Source organism: Erythrolamprus reginae, chromosome 4 (genome assembly GCF_031021105.1).
Source record: "Erythrolamprus reginae isolate rEryReg1 chromosome 4, rEryReg1.hap1, whole genome shotgun sequence".
NCBI classification, from domain to species: Eukaryota; Metazoa; Chordata; class Lepidosauria; order Squamata; family Dipsadidae; genus Erythrolamprus; species Erythrolamprus reginae.
In genome coordinates, this window is record NC_091953.1 from 123815020 (window position 1) to 123829430 (window position 14411).

Here is a 14411-nt window from a genome sequence, read left to right on the forward strand (position 1 = left end):
TCTCTTTTTCCATCCCTGTCTCCTCCCCACCCTTGTGTGTGTGTGTGTGTGTGTGTATACACACTCTTGAACCATTTCCAAAAACAGGTGAGGGCTGGGTTTTTTTCTCTCTTATTCTTTGGGTGCTTTTTATCATATGCTTTAAATCAAGAGTCACTTCTCTCTCTCTTTTGTTTCTCTCTCTTTCATCTCATTCTCTGTCTCAATCATTTTCTCATTTCTCCTTTTTTCTCCCCCTTTTTTCTCATTTTTTCTCTCTCTCTCCCTTCCTCTTTTTTTCTCTCTCTCTCTTGCTTTCTTTCTCTCTTGCCTTCTTTCTCTCTCACTCTTTCTCTCTCTCTCTCTCTTTTCTTTCTCTCTCTTGCTTTCTCTCTCTCACACACTCTCTTTCTCTCTCTCTCTCTCTTTCTTTCTCTCTTTCTCACTCTCACTCAACAAAAAGTTGCGAGACCGGAACCTGAGCTTCCTTCTTCGCGGCACACCTGACTGTGTCTCGCGGCACACTAGTGTGCCACGGCACACTGGTTGAAAAACACTGCTTTGGAAAATAGGTTTGGTTGACACCCTCTTCTTTGTGGCAGCTTCTCAGATATTGGAGCATTGCTATCATGTCGCCTCTAGTCCTTTTCACTAGACTAGACATACCCAATTCCTGGAACTGTTCTTTATATATTTTAGCCTGCAGCCCCTTAATCATTTTCATTGCTCTTTGTTGTGCTGTTCTTCTGTCCAGATTACCATATTATCTTTGGGCTAGTAGTTATCACTGTCTTAGTTGTGTAGCTGATTATGATTAAATGCTAATTAAATGGAGGCAGGATGAGCTGCAAGTAACATAGGCAATTTCAACAAACCATGGGAAGATTCATCATGTGATAATTATTTAAATTCTAAGTGTTTTTAAAAAGTAATAATAGATGTTCCACTTCCAGTAATTAAACAGAAGTGAAAATGTGACTACATTTTGCAGGTGAGACCATAAAGGAACACTAGTTGACTTCTCGCTCTGAATCTTTCTAGTAGGTTCCCATTGTTCTAATCACATTTGTAATCTAATGTTATTGTTCTAATCACAATCCCTTTGATCAATGGATTGGAGGGTAATCATTTTTATTCCTTATTAACAAACTCAAAACACGCCTTTTCAGCTTAGCACACTCCAAAACCCTATGGATGCTCAAGGAGGTTTTTTTTTTTCCTTTTCTTCCTCTGAAACTTCTGTTGATAACTAGGATGCTGAAAGATAAACTGTCAATCTGGTTCTGCAAAGCAGATTTATCATAAGAAGGAGAAATTAACTTTTAGCTGATTGCAAATTGTCCCATTTGTTCTCATGAGACAGATCATCACCTCATCAGTGATAGAAAATAGGAAAAAAAGGTGGAATTGCACAAAACTCCCCCAGATTCATTAAAGAAGATCATAGATTAATCAAAAGTACCTAAAAATAACCACAAATACACAACAGTATGTTGTTTGTGTGTTTAATATTTGTTCCTAATGTGTCTTGGATTTTCCTTAGGGATGCATTAAGACATGTTCCCCTTTGCTTCCAGTGGAGGAAATAGCAAGCATCAGAACTTTAATTTGTAGTTTGATTTGATTTTTGCAATGGACAATTACAGATCTGGCTTTATGGGCTATTACGTCAAGTCAGTATATCTTCAGATTATTTTCTATGCTTAATATGCACTCCATAGAAAAACAGTTTATGTAATTAAAAAATTAAGATGAGCAAATTCAAGCATCCTTTTATTTTCATTTCTGCCTGTGATGCTATGTTGAATTAACAGGGATAGAATCAAGACCATGAAGTATCATCAAGAAGTGCCGTTTTCCCCCACAATATTTTGATCCCTGAAATATGGCCTTGGCCTTATCTTGGGGGGGTGGGGAATGTCTTATTATTTTCGGGGTGCAGGAGGTGGGGCAGGGCACAAGATGTGCATCTTACTGGAGTCTGGCAGCTCCATGGCGTCTCTTAGCTGGTTTGTTTAGTGAAACACCTTGCATAGTACAGAAACTTTTCTCGCGACCGTGAGCAGTTAACTTCTTGCAACGAGAAAAGTTTCTGGACTGTTCAGGGTGTTTTTCCTAAACAGACCAGACGAGAGATGTCGCGGAGCTACTAGACTTCAGTAAGACGTGTGTCTCGCGGTGGGGTGTAGTTTGGGGGTGGCAGGGCTGGGAGGCAAGACACACATCATAACGGAGCGTGGCAGCGTTTATGTCTATCCACATCGTGCTGGCGGATGAGGCTCTCCCTCCCCTTCCGCCATGGTGGCTCCAGAGCCGCGATCCCTCCCTTGCCGCTGCCTCCTCGCAGGCTGGAACACGTTTCAAAACGCCATTAGAGGCAGAGCCCAGAGGAGACAAGGCAGGGATCGAGGCTTTGGAGCTGCTGTTCCCTGGGCCATGATCCTCCTCCCTGGCTCGGTGGGTGACTTGGTGGGCTCCAACCGCTTCAGATCCTTCCTGCTGCCGATCGCCAACTCCGGAGCCTGTGGATGGCAAAAAATGAACCCAAACTGGCTTACTGGAAGTCCGAAGGCCTCAGTGATGCTTGCACGCATCTCTACCCCCCCCCCCCAAATATGGGTGTGAGTGTGCACATGCAGAGGGAAAGGGCATTGCATTATGGGTGTGGGAAAGCACATGAGTGCATAATCATGCATATGTGCGACCTTTTGTCACCCAATAAAAAAAGCTTCACCATCACTGCATTATATCCTCCCATGCTAGAGAGCATGTCAGGATCTCCAGTAATGTCAGAACATCTTCCCATGTGATTTTTTAAAGCTTTAAGTTATCTATGAATTTTCTTTGCCCAGTATTTCAAGGGTATCCTCTTCCTTTGTCACCAAAGGGATGCATATTATTGCCGTCTCCAGAATTCAATCATTCTCCATCTGGAGTATATGACCTGCAATTCGGAGTCACTTGGATTACTAAGATTACGTAATTTGCAGGAGATAGCCTTTTGGAGAACTTCTTCGTAGTCAAAATATTGAATCTTTAGGATTCAACGAAGGCATCTATATTGGAAAGTGTCGATTTTCTTGTTAATATTGCTGATGCCTTCTAGGTCTCACTGGCATGAATGTCAGGATGACTATGTCTGTCAGGATGAATTTTGTATCATTTTTATGGTCCTAGAAATGGCTCAACAAGTTGAGTACAGAAATCTTTAAATTAATGTTGTATTATTTTATTAAAACTACTTTTCTGGTAATGTTTCTGATATATGCAGACACGTCCACAATCAAAGAAAGACCTGGTATTATATAAATTACAATAGCAAAGACTGTTTTTCAGTTGATTATTAAAAACAGCATTTATATATTAAATTAAATCCAAACGTGGCTATGTTATCATTGGTCTTTAAAAGAATTTTTTTAATAAAATGTTTTTTAGATGGTATTTAGCTCCAAGCAGATTGGCAGAAATATATCAAATTTTTAATTCGACCTGCTGGAAATGTGAAGTAGAGTTAGGCACCTTCTTTCATCAATGGTGGACCTGTCCCAAAGCTTAAGAGTTTCTGTAGGACAATACAAAGTTGGATTAAGGAAATAATTGGAATGGAACCAGAGTTTACTCCAGAACAGTTTTTATTAGGAATCAGTAAAACAATATGAAAAAAAGATCCAATATCTACTAACAGATATAATAACCGCAGCTCGGATTTGTTGCACACAGTTTTGGAAAATTAAAATAGTACTATCAGAAAATATAGTTATAGATAAGTTATATAATTGTGTGGAAATGGATAGACTGCCGACGCAGATCAAAGGACTACTAGACAATTCAGAATATTACGATACAGTGATCCCTCGATCATCGCGAGGGTTCCGTTCCAGGACCCCTCGCGAAGATCGATTTTTCGCGAAGTAGCGGTGCGGAAGTAAAAACACCATCTGCGCGTGCGCAGATGGTGTTTTTGCTTCCACTGCCGGCCGCCCTTCGCCCGCCCACCCCGTTGCTCGCGCCTGGGGTGGCGCGTTGCTGGGGAAAGCGCGCGCGCTTGGGGACTCCCTAGGTCCGCTCCCCAGCTGGGGAGCGGACCTAGGGAGTCCCCAAGCGCGCGCGCTTTCCCCAGCAACGCGCGCGGGGGTGGGGACTCCCTCCCCAGCTGGGGAGCGGACCTAGGGAGTCCCCAAGCGCGCGCGCATTCCGCAGCAACGCGCGCGGGGTGGGGACTCCCTCCCCAGCTGGGGAGCGGACCTAGGGAGTCCCCAAGCGCGCGCGCATTCCGCAGCAACGCGCGCGGGGTGGGGACTCCCTCCCCAGCTGGGGAGCGGACCTAGGGAGTCCCCAAGCGCGCGCGCTTTCCCCAGCAACGCGCGCGGGGTGGGGACTCCCTCCCCAGCTGGGGAGCGGACCTAGGGAGTCCCCAAGCGCGCGCGCATTCCGCAGCAACGCGCGCGGGGTGGGGACTCCCTCCCCAGCTGGGGAGCGGACCTAGGGAGTCCCCAAGCGCGCGCGCATTCCGCAGCAACGCGCGCGGGGTGGGGACTCCCTCCCCAGCTGGGGAGCGGACCTAGGGAGTCCCCAAGCGCGCGCGCATTCCCCAGCAACGCGCGCGGGGTGGGGACTCCCTCCCCAGCTGGGGAGCGGACCTAGGGAGTCCCCAAGCGCGCGCGCATTCCCCAGCAACGCGCGCGCGGTGGGGACTCCCTCCCCAGCTGGGGAGCGGACCTAGGGAGTCCCCAAGCGCGCGCGCATTCCCCAGCAACGCGCGCGGGGTGGGGACTCCCTCCCCAGCTGGGGAGCGGACCTAGGGAGTCCCCAAGCGCGCGCGCATTCCCCAGCAACGCGCGCGGGGTGGGGACTCCCTCCCCAGCTGGGGAGCGGACCTAGGGAGTCCCCAAGCGCGCGCGCTTTCCCCAGCAACGCGCGCGCGGTGGGGACTCCCTCCCCAGCTGGGGAGCGGACCTAGGGAGTCCCCAAGCGCGCGCGCTTTCCCCAGCAACGCGCGCGCGCTGGGAAGCAGAGTTAGGGTGTCCCCAGGCTCGCGCGCACCGCCCGCCCGCCCACGCTGTTGCTGGCTCCGCTTCCCAGCTGGGAGGCGGAGGTGGGGTTTCCCGCGCGCGTGCCGCCCGCCCGCCCACGCCGTTGCTCGCGCCGATGCTGTCTTACCAGGGCAAGAGGGGGAAGACCCAGGGAAGCCTCTGCCCGGCGGGGAAACTCCACCATCACGCATGCGCAGATGGTGGAGTTTACTTCCGGGTTGAAAACTCGCGATATGGCGTTTCGCGAAACTCGAGATCGCGAAACTCGAGGGATCACTGTACTTGGCAGAAATGGTATAACTGGATGGAAAAGAAAATTTTATGATACAATTTGAAAGTACCTACAAATATAAGCACTATGTAAGCATGAGTAATCTGTGCAAACAATGTAATGTTAAACATCGATAGTAAGTAATTGAACAGATACAAGAGATGGTTTCTGATCTGTACAAAATTATTGCGTTATTTCCTTTTTAAATTTGAAAAATTGAATAAATATTTTTTTAAATGTTTGAAAAGTGATGGAAGAGAAAAATGGTATGTTTTGGGTGAGAAACAGATGATATCTTGAGAATGAATCTGAGAGCAGTCTTGAGTTAGATTCAGAATACAGCTAGATCTCTCAAAGTTGGATAAACAGGCAGTGGTCGGTCACTTAGTTTTGAAGATGTATCTGCTGCAGTAAAATTACACCATTTGAAACCCAGTTCCTCTCTTTAGATTAGAACATATTTGAGTTGGTAGCCACACAGCAGGATATGCAAATTGATACTTACAAATAGACTGTTTCTCCATTCCCAAAGAGATGTTTTTTATTAAATAAAAGAATGCAAGTAATAAGCCTATAATTTTCAAACAAAATTACACCAGCTTTTCCTAAGTAAAATTTTACAAATATATAACATAGCAGTTCTTAGCTAAATTTCTATGCTTAATTTCTGAAAAGAGGTTTAGACCGGAAGCATAATTCCCAGCTTAATTGGATCTTGCTGCAATTGTGTTCTCCCGAGTGCTGTTGAGATTTATTTTGCAAATTCTATTTGTGTATACATAGAGGAAAGGTGAATTGCTGTGCAAATTACAGTTTACTAAACCTCAAGTTGCCATGTTATTTCTTTGTTCATGACCATTTTATTTCATTCATCTGTTTCTTTAGACACCGATGCATAATGCCACTCTTAAAGCAAAGCATAACCCAATTATTATAATTTTTAAAACAACCTATTGGATTTAATGAAGAACAGACTTGAACTGATTTTCATTTCTTAACTTTTTTTTTTTTTGATGTACAAATGTGAAAAATAATTGTAAGTTATGTGTCTTTTTTTAAAATAAGTTTTAAATGAGTTCATGAGATTTTCCAGGTCTGTTTCTTGTCACTTCTCTATCAGCTTTCAGTCCATTTAATCCAAGCTTCTCAGCTGTATGACTCCAGCTCCTGTTGTGAGTGATCGGCCTGCTTGAGTGCTCTCAGCTTCTCCTGTCACATCACATTTGCATAAAAGAGGACAGATAACCAAATTTGAGTGCACAAATGAAAATACTAAGCGCCAAACCTGTCACAGTTGTTGTTCAACTAATTGTGAAAAATTTGATTTGCTAGCTTTTTGCTGTTCATCATGCGAGCCCCCACCTCAAATTTGCTGTAGCTTTCTGCTACTGTGCATGTACCTTCTAAACTATACGTACAAGCTAGTCGCCCAAGGGATTACTTACCTCTCCTACTAGCTTTTAATGTTGCCTCATCTACTTGACTAAATTAGGCCACCATGGCAAACAAACACATAATTAAAAACCTGGTAAGACAACTGCAGACACATCTTCTTAAATTGATTTTTTTCCCCTTCTGCTTTTGTAGTTGTGTGTTGAAATCCAGTTGCTTTTCTTCTTCCACCCCTTGCTCCTCTGTCTTATGTTATTTTGATATAAATGGATTGTTTTCCCTCTGGGGATATACAGTATTTTGAATTCAAATTGAACTGACTTTATAGATTATTTTCTATAGAAGTGTGACAGATCTCTTTTAAAGCTTTTAAGGTTCTCATCTCCAAAAACATTTCTATGAAAAATAAAATTGCTATGAGTCTGCAAAATTTTCACATGGTACTATTGATATATTAGTGGTACTTTCATTCATAGTCAGGTAAAATAATTCACTGCCAATCTGAGCAAATTTTTAAGGAATGCTGTTTTTACATTGCTATGTTCCACAATCAGTCTTCTTTAGATCTTCCTTGGGAAATATAATAAAATAGCAGTCACAAGCCCCCAAAGACTTACAAGTATGTTCAGATGAATGCAAGTCTTGATTACCTCACATTTTAATTCTGCTGCTGCACGAATCCCAGCGACCAGTTAAGTCCCACAGAGTGGGCCTTCTCCGGGTCCCGTCAACTAAACAATGTCGTTTGGCGGGACCCAGGGGAAGAGCCTTCTCTGTGGTGGCCCCGGCCCTTTGGAATCAACTCCCCCCAGAGATTAGAATTGCCCCCACCCTCCTCGCCTTTCGTAAGCTTCCTAAAACCCACCTCTGCCGTCAGGCATGGGGGGACTGAGATATTCTTTCCCCCAGGCTTTTACAATTTACGCATGGTATGTTTGTATGTATGTTTGGTTTTATAATAAGGTTTCTTTTAGTTGTTTTAGTATTGGATTGTTACATGCTGTTTTTTATCACTGTTGTTAGCCGCCCCGAGTCTACGGAGAGGGGCGGCATACAAATCAAATCAAATCAAATAAATAAATAATTGAGCTAATTGTGTGAACTGAATCCACTGGACATATATCCCGTTTCCCCTAAAATAAGACATTCCCTGATAATAAGCCCAATCAGGCTTTTGAGTTCATGGCAATATGGCCAAGCACTTATTTCAGGGTTCAAACAAATATAAGACAGAGTTTTATTTTGGAGAAAACACGGTATGTACGAAACATGTATGCATAATATTCTATCTGTAATTGCTAATTCTAAGTATACTTGGTAAGTAATTCATCCTGCCCCTTGTGTGTGCTTTATCAGTTAAAACTAAGAATTTTTTAAAAAAAATATTTGTTTTACTTTGAAAGGGTCTGAAGATCCCGAGGAGTTGCCAGACTATACTTTTATGGAGAATGTACAATGTTGGGAACAAAAATGTGTCTCTTCCCTATTTGTTCAAAACCCATGGTTAAATGAAAGAACTTAATTATCATAGAGATATTATACCTATAAGGACTGAATTTTTAACTACCTGTCAGAGACAGGCGATGCCATCATTTGAGCTGTGCATGTATCCATTTTTCCAGCTCGGGTAGCAGAATTTTACTTTCCATAATGAACTGAGTTTCCGAAAGCTAATGAATCAGGTGTTACCTTTAGATGGACTCTATTTTTTTCTTGTCCAAGGTATGAAATTGTCCGACAGAGTGTTTGTACAGAAGTGACATAAGATATGTACCAAGTCTAGCAATCTATTTAATTTTTGAACAAATATTAGTGAGAAACTGTTTTGTTCCGTTCCCTTAGGTCTCAAGCCTGCAGCTTCCTCTTACCCTCCTATTAGACAACTATTGACATTTGATTAACAGCAGTCCTTTCTCTCGCTTCCATTAGTACCCCTGTGCGTTGTGCTGGGATTTTTCTCATTTGCCCCTCTCCACTTGCGCAAATATTATCCCTCCCCAATGCTTACTCTCTCTGACTGCCTATGGAAATGGAAAGCCTCCACAGACAGGCAGCTTGATTGCTACGGACTGTGATTGATTCTTTGTTTAGAAAAACTATTCACTGTTGGTGTTCTCTTCACTGGTGAAAAATTTGGAAGTCCCAAAGGTGCTTTTTTCAAGAGGCGAAAGTCCAGTTGCCTCTTGAAAAAGAACCTTAGGGACAACCATGACCCGGATGACTGAGAATCTCTACAGATGATAAAAACTTGGAAGTTCCACCAAGTTACATTGAAAGTTTGCTTGCTTGTTTGTAACTAGCTCCTAGTTAACTTGATCAGAAACCTGGTCCAACTGGTTAGATAAAAATGGTAAGCTGACAGTATTGTTATGAAATACAGGTCATTCTTGACTACCAACAGTTTGTTTGATGACCATTCAACTTTACAATGGCACTGGAAAAGGTGACTTACGACCGTATTTCACACTTAACGACCGTTGCAGCATCCCTATGGTTATGTGATCAAAATTTGGATGCTTGGCAACCAACATGTATATGTAATAGTTGCAGTGTCCCGACATTATGCGATCTCCTGACAGTGGGGGATCCAGATTCCTCATTGGTGGATCTGATGAAGCGCCATCATGTTGCTAACTTAACAACCGCAGTGATCTGTTTTAATAAAATTTGTATGGAAATTTGTATTACAGTCACTGACCCAGAATACCATCAGAATGTTGTTGTTGTGCTGGTGTTCTACTTCAAGAATAAAGCTTTACTATTTCTCTCCTGCTATAACCCTGTGTGTTTAATGTGCTGTTTTGATGGGCATTGTATAGTGGGGGAAGCAATTGATGGAAAAACAAAAAGCGAAAGTGATTTTGCTTAGACCAATGCTCATATAAATCCATAATCTACCCGGCATTCTCAGTATTAATTACAATATAAATCTTTGGCCAACTTCAGACTGGATTTCAAGGGTTGTATCTAGTTAGTTGACTTAAATTGGAAATAACAACTCATTTGAACCTTGTCCTAGTAATTTTGAAGGCACCCATATTTAAATATCTTGAACTACAGGTACTGTAGTTCCCAACTTACCACCATTCATATAGTGACCATTGAAATGACGAAGACACTGAAAAAAGTGTCTTATGACCATTTTTCACACAACCACCACAACATTCAAAGGCTTCCCTCAACAACCGAAGCAAGAAAGGTCTTAAAATGGGGCAAAATTCACTGTCTTGCTTAGCAATGGAAAATTGGGGCACAGTTGTCATAAGTTGAGGACTATTTCTACCACAGAATTTATTGATGTGCTAGCAGGAATTAACACTAACTCAAGATTTTTCTGAAAGAGGGGCTTCTATAGACCATCCCATTCCCATTAGAAGTTCTGAGATCTTAGCCCTCCAACAAACATCAGATCTTCCACTTTAGAAAGCCTTTCTGGCTCTTAATAGTTTTCTTAATAACGCTTCGGATTCTGCTGAGTGGATGATTTTATTTCTTCATCCTACAACTCTCCTGATGGCAGCAGTTCTGATGGTAATCTCTACTGACCTAGGAACAACCAGCTCCTTGCTAGGAAACATAGAAACATAGAAACATAGAAGTCTGACGGCAGAAAAAGACCTCATGGTCCATCTAGTCTGCCCTTATACTATTTTCTGTATTTTATCTTAGGATGGATATATGTTTATCCCAGGCATGTTTAAATTCAGTTACTGTGGATTTATCTACCACGTCTGCTGGAAGTTTGTTCCAAGGATCTACTACTCTTTCAGTAAAATAATATTTTCTCATGTTGCTTTTGATCTTTCCCCCAACTAACTTTAGATTGTGTCCCTTTGTTCTTGTGTTCACTTTCCTATTAAAAACACTTCCCTCATGGACCTTATTTAACCCTTTAATATATTTAAATGTTTCGATCATGTCCCCCCTTTTCCTTCTGTCCTCCAGACTATACAGATTGAGTTCATTAAGTCTTTCCTGATACGTTTTATGCTTAAGACCTTCCACCATTCTTGTAGCCCGTCTTTGGACCCGTTCAATTTTGTCAATATCTTTTTGTAGGTGAGGTCACCAGAACTGAACACAGTACTCCAAATGTGGTCTCACCAGCATTCTATATAGCGGGATCATAATCTCCCTCTTCCTGCTTGTTATACCTCTAGCTATGCAGCCAAGCATCCTACTTGCTTTCCCTACCGCCTGACTGCACTGTTCACCCATTTTGAGACTGTCAGAAATCATTACCCCTAAATCCTTTTCTTTTGAAGTATTTGCTAACACAGAAACCTTTTGAGAAGTACAAACACATGGTAAACAATCCACTCAAAAACCAGAAACGGACTACCACTAAAATAAAATTTAAAAATGGAATGGATGTTGCATCTTCTGTGTCTTTTTGTGAACATAATACTAACTTCTCAGCTCGCATGGGTTAATATTGACATTGATAAACTAGAGCAAGTTCAAAGGAGAGTTACAAGGATGGTGAGTGGTCTGGAAACCATGTCCTATGAGGAACTGTTAAAGGATCTATGAATATTTAGTCTCCAAAGTAGAAGACTGGGAGGAGACGTGATAACTGTCTACAAATTATCCGAAGGGCTGTCACAGAGCAGAGGGATCAGCATTGTTCTCATTAGCACATGGAAGGACTAGAAACAATGGAATAAAACTGCAAGGGAGTAGATTTAGATTAGATATCAGAAAAATCTTTCTAATAGTAAGGGTGATAAACCAGTGGAACAGTTTGCCACAGAAGGTGGTGGGCTTGCCTTCACTGGAGGTCTTCAAACAGACTGGACAGTCATCTTTCTGGGATAGTTTAGTGAATCTTGCATTGAGCAGGGGGTTAGACCCGATGACCCCGGAGGTCCCTTCCAACTCTATGATTCTATGATTAATGTAAACTAAGAAAATATGGCATAACTCAGATACCAAAATTATGAAATGATGATCCAGTTACTGGATAACTCACAAAACTTATATTTTTAATTTAGTACACATAGGCATGGATGCTGCGGTCACAAAGATTTATTAAAAAATCTATGCAGTGATCTGGACACTAAGTTAATTTATTTGAGAGAATTCTATTAATCATTCTGTTTGGAGGGATATAAAAAGTATGCAAAGATTGTATTCATAACAAGTGTCCTTTTGCAAAAGTTTAACTTGATAAGGTTCGTTTTCAAGTTTTTCTCAGTTTGCTAAATTCCCATTTTTAATAGTATCTTTAAAAACTTTGAACTAACTTTATGATTCCCTTGTTAATCACAGTTGTTGATTAAATGCTATACTGTAAGAGTAAGGGATAGTAAAATTGATGTACTATCTTTATTTAAATCACTCCCATTTTTGTCAATCCGGAAAGCTAGATAATAGGCCATATACCCAAAGCTTTCCAGCTTTCACAAAATGCAATTCAAAAATGAATGAGCCTCAAACTAAAAAAAAAAAAGTTTTTAAAAAATTATTTATGCTCTTCTTAATTGAGGCAAGTGCATCCATTTTTTTGGAATTAATATATGCATAGAAAAGAATCTCCAGCATCTGCGGAGAGGGGCGGCATACAAATCTAAATAATAAAAAAATAAATAAAATCTCAGGATGATTTGGAAAAAATAATTTATTATTATTTATTAATCAGATTTGTGTGCCGCCCCTCTCCGCAGACTCAGGGTGGCTAACAACAATAAAAACACAATGTAAACAAATCTAATATTAAAAATAATCTAAAAAACCCCAATTTAAAGAACCAATCATACATACAAGCTTTTTACAGTGGACTTTATAAGGACGTGATTGGATCACAGAAACACTCAACAATAAAATAATAGCAATAGCAATAACTTATTAGACTTATATACTACCTCATAATGGTATACAACGCTGTCAGAGCACTTTTAGAGTTGACAAATTGCCCCCAACAATCTTGGTCCTCATTTTACCGATCTCTGAAGGATGGAATTTAAACATGCCTGGGATAAACATACAGTATACCCATCCAAAGTTAAAATACAGGAAATAGTATAAGGGCAGACTAGATGGACCATGAGGTCTTCTGCCGTTAATCTATGTTTCTATGGAAGTCTGAGTCAACCTTGCACTTCGTAAGGATTAAACTCCAGGTTATGGGCAGAGTTAGCCTGCAATACTGCATTCGAACCACTGTGCCACCAGGGTGCAGAGAAATGTTCTCCTTGAAAAGCATTGACATTATCAGAGAATTTTAATCAAAATACAAAGATGGAGAAGGGGCATCTGAACACCCAGAGTGGCTCCGTTGAGTCAGTTCCAACAAGTGATTCCAATTTTTCAATTGCATTTTTCTCAACATGGATGAGGATGGTTTTTGTAAAAAGTATTTTTGTGACTGCCCTGGGCAACAGACGCAAAGCACACCCTACCTTCCTGACCAAGAGGATCCAGTCACTCACTTCTGTCTTTTAAAAGAGCTTTTGTAGTAAAAGGAGTTGTTATGACCCCATACAAACCAAAGAAATACTCATTTCCAGAAAATGTTTTTCCAGCTGCCTGGTAAAGGCAGAACCAGAACATAGCTCACCTGTTCCCATCCATCCAGCAGAGGTCCGAGATGAACGTGGCTCACAGGCTTCAATAAGCCACAATTGACTGGCTTCATGAACATAAGCTATAAGTGATTATTTGAAACTGTTACACAGAGCAGACTATGCCAAGCCAAACAAGCCACGTGAGCGTGATGTGTAAACCCAAATGTGTGTGAAGCTTAATATCTATCCATTGGCTAGCCATGTTGAGAATAATTCATTTAAAAAACAGAACATCCATCTTCAAGGTAAATTCTGTTTGCTATTTAAATGTAATTTCCAAATTTTATCAGGCATATTACGTAGGATTATGACAAGAAAGGTGGAGATAAAAAAACTAAATTTATAGAGTCCTTTCAGGACAAATGTACAAATCTAACTGTTAAAAACAAACAGTTATAAAAACCCTTATTTAAAAATAACCATACAATCATAACCATACATAAGGCAGGACAGTCAGAGGAATCAATTTCCCCATGCCTGGTGACATAGGTGGGTTTCCAGGGGTTTACGGAAGGCAAGGAGGGTGGGGGCAGTCCTAATCTCCAGGGGGAGTTGATTCCAGAGGGCCGGGGCCACCACAGAGAAGGCTCCTCCCCTGGGTCCTGCCAGACGACATTGTTTTGTCCATTGCATGGAGGACAAAGGAAGCAATACAAAGATGTTGAAAGCCTCCTTCAAGTCCCTAGATATCTACACCTGGGAAACCCGGGCACAAGATCGACCAACATGCTACATGCTGATCCACCAAGGCTGCCAGACATCTGAGGTCAGAAGAACCCTTATAGCAAAAGAGAAGCGAGAACTCCGCACAGCCAGAGCTGCAAATGCTGCGTCAATGGTTGCCCATCATGTGGTAGAGTCTTCGGAGAGGGGCGGCATACAAATCTAATAAATCTAATAAATAATAATAATAATAATAACAGAACATTTCATGCCCATATAGGATTTACCCGCTGTTCTGCTGGGCTCTATGGTATGAGTCTCCTGAAAATTCAAGGGTACAAATTTCACACACACACAGACACACACACGAAAGTTCAAAAGCAATGTTCTTTATCACAAAAATTCAAAAGTAACAAAGCACCCTTTTTGTATTGCAAAGAGCACTCGTCCCAAAACAATCTGGTAGTCTTTACAATCCCCTTAATCAGTCCTTAAGTACTTAGCAGC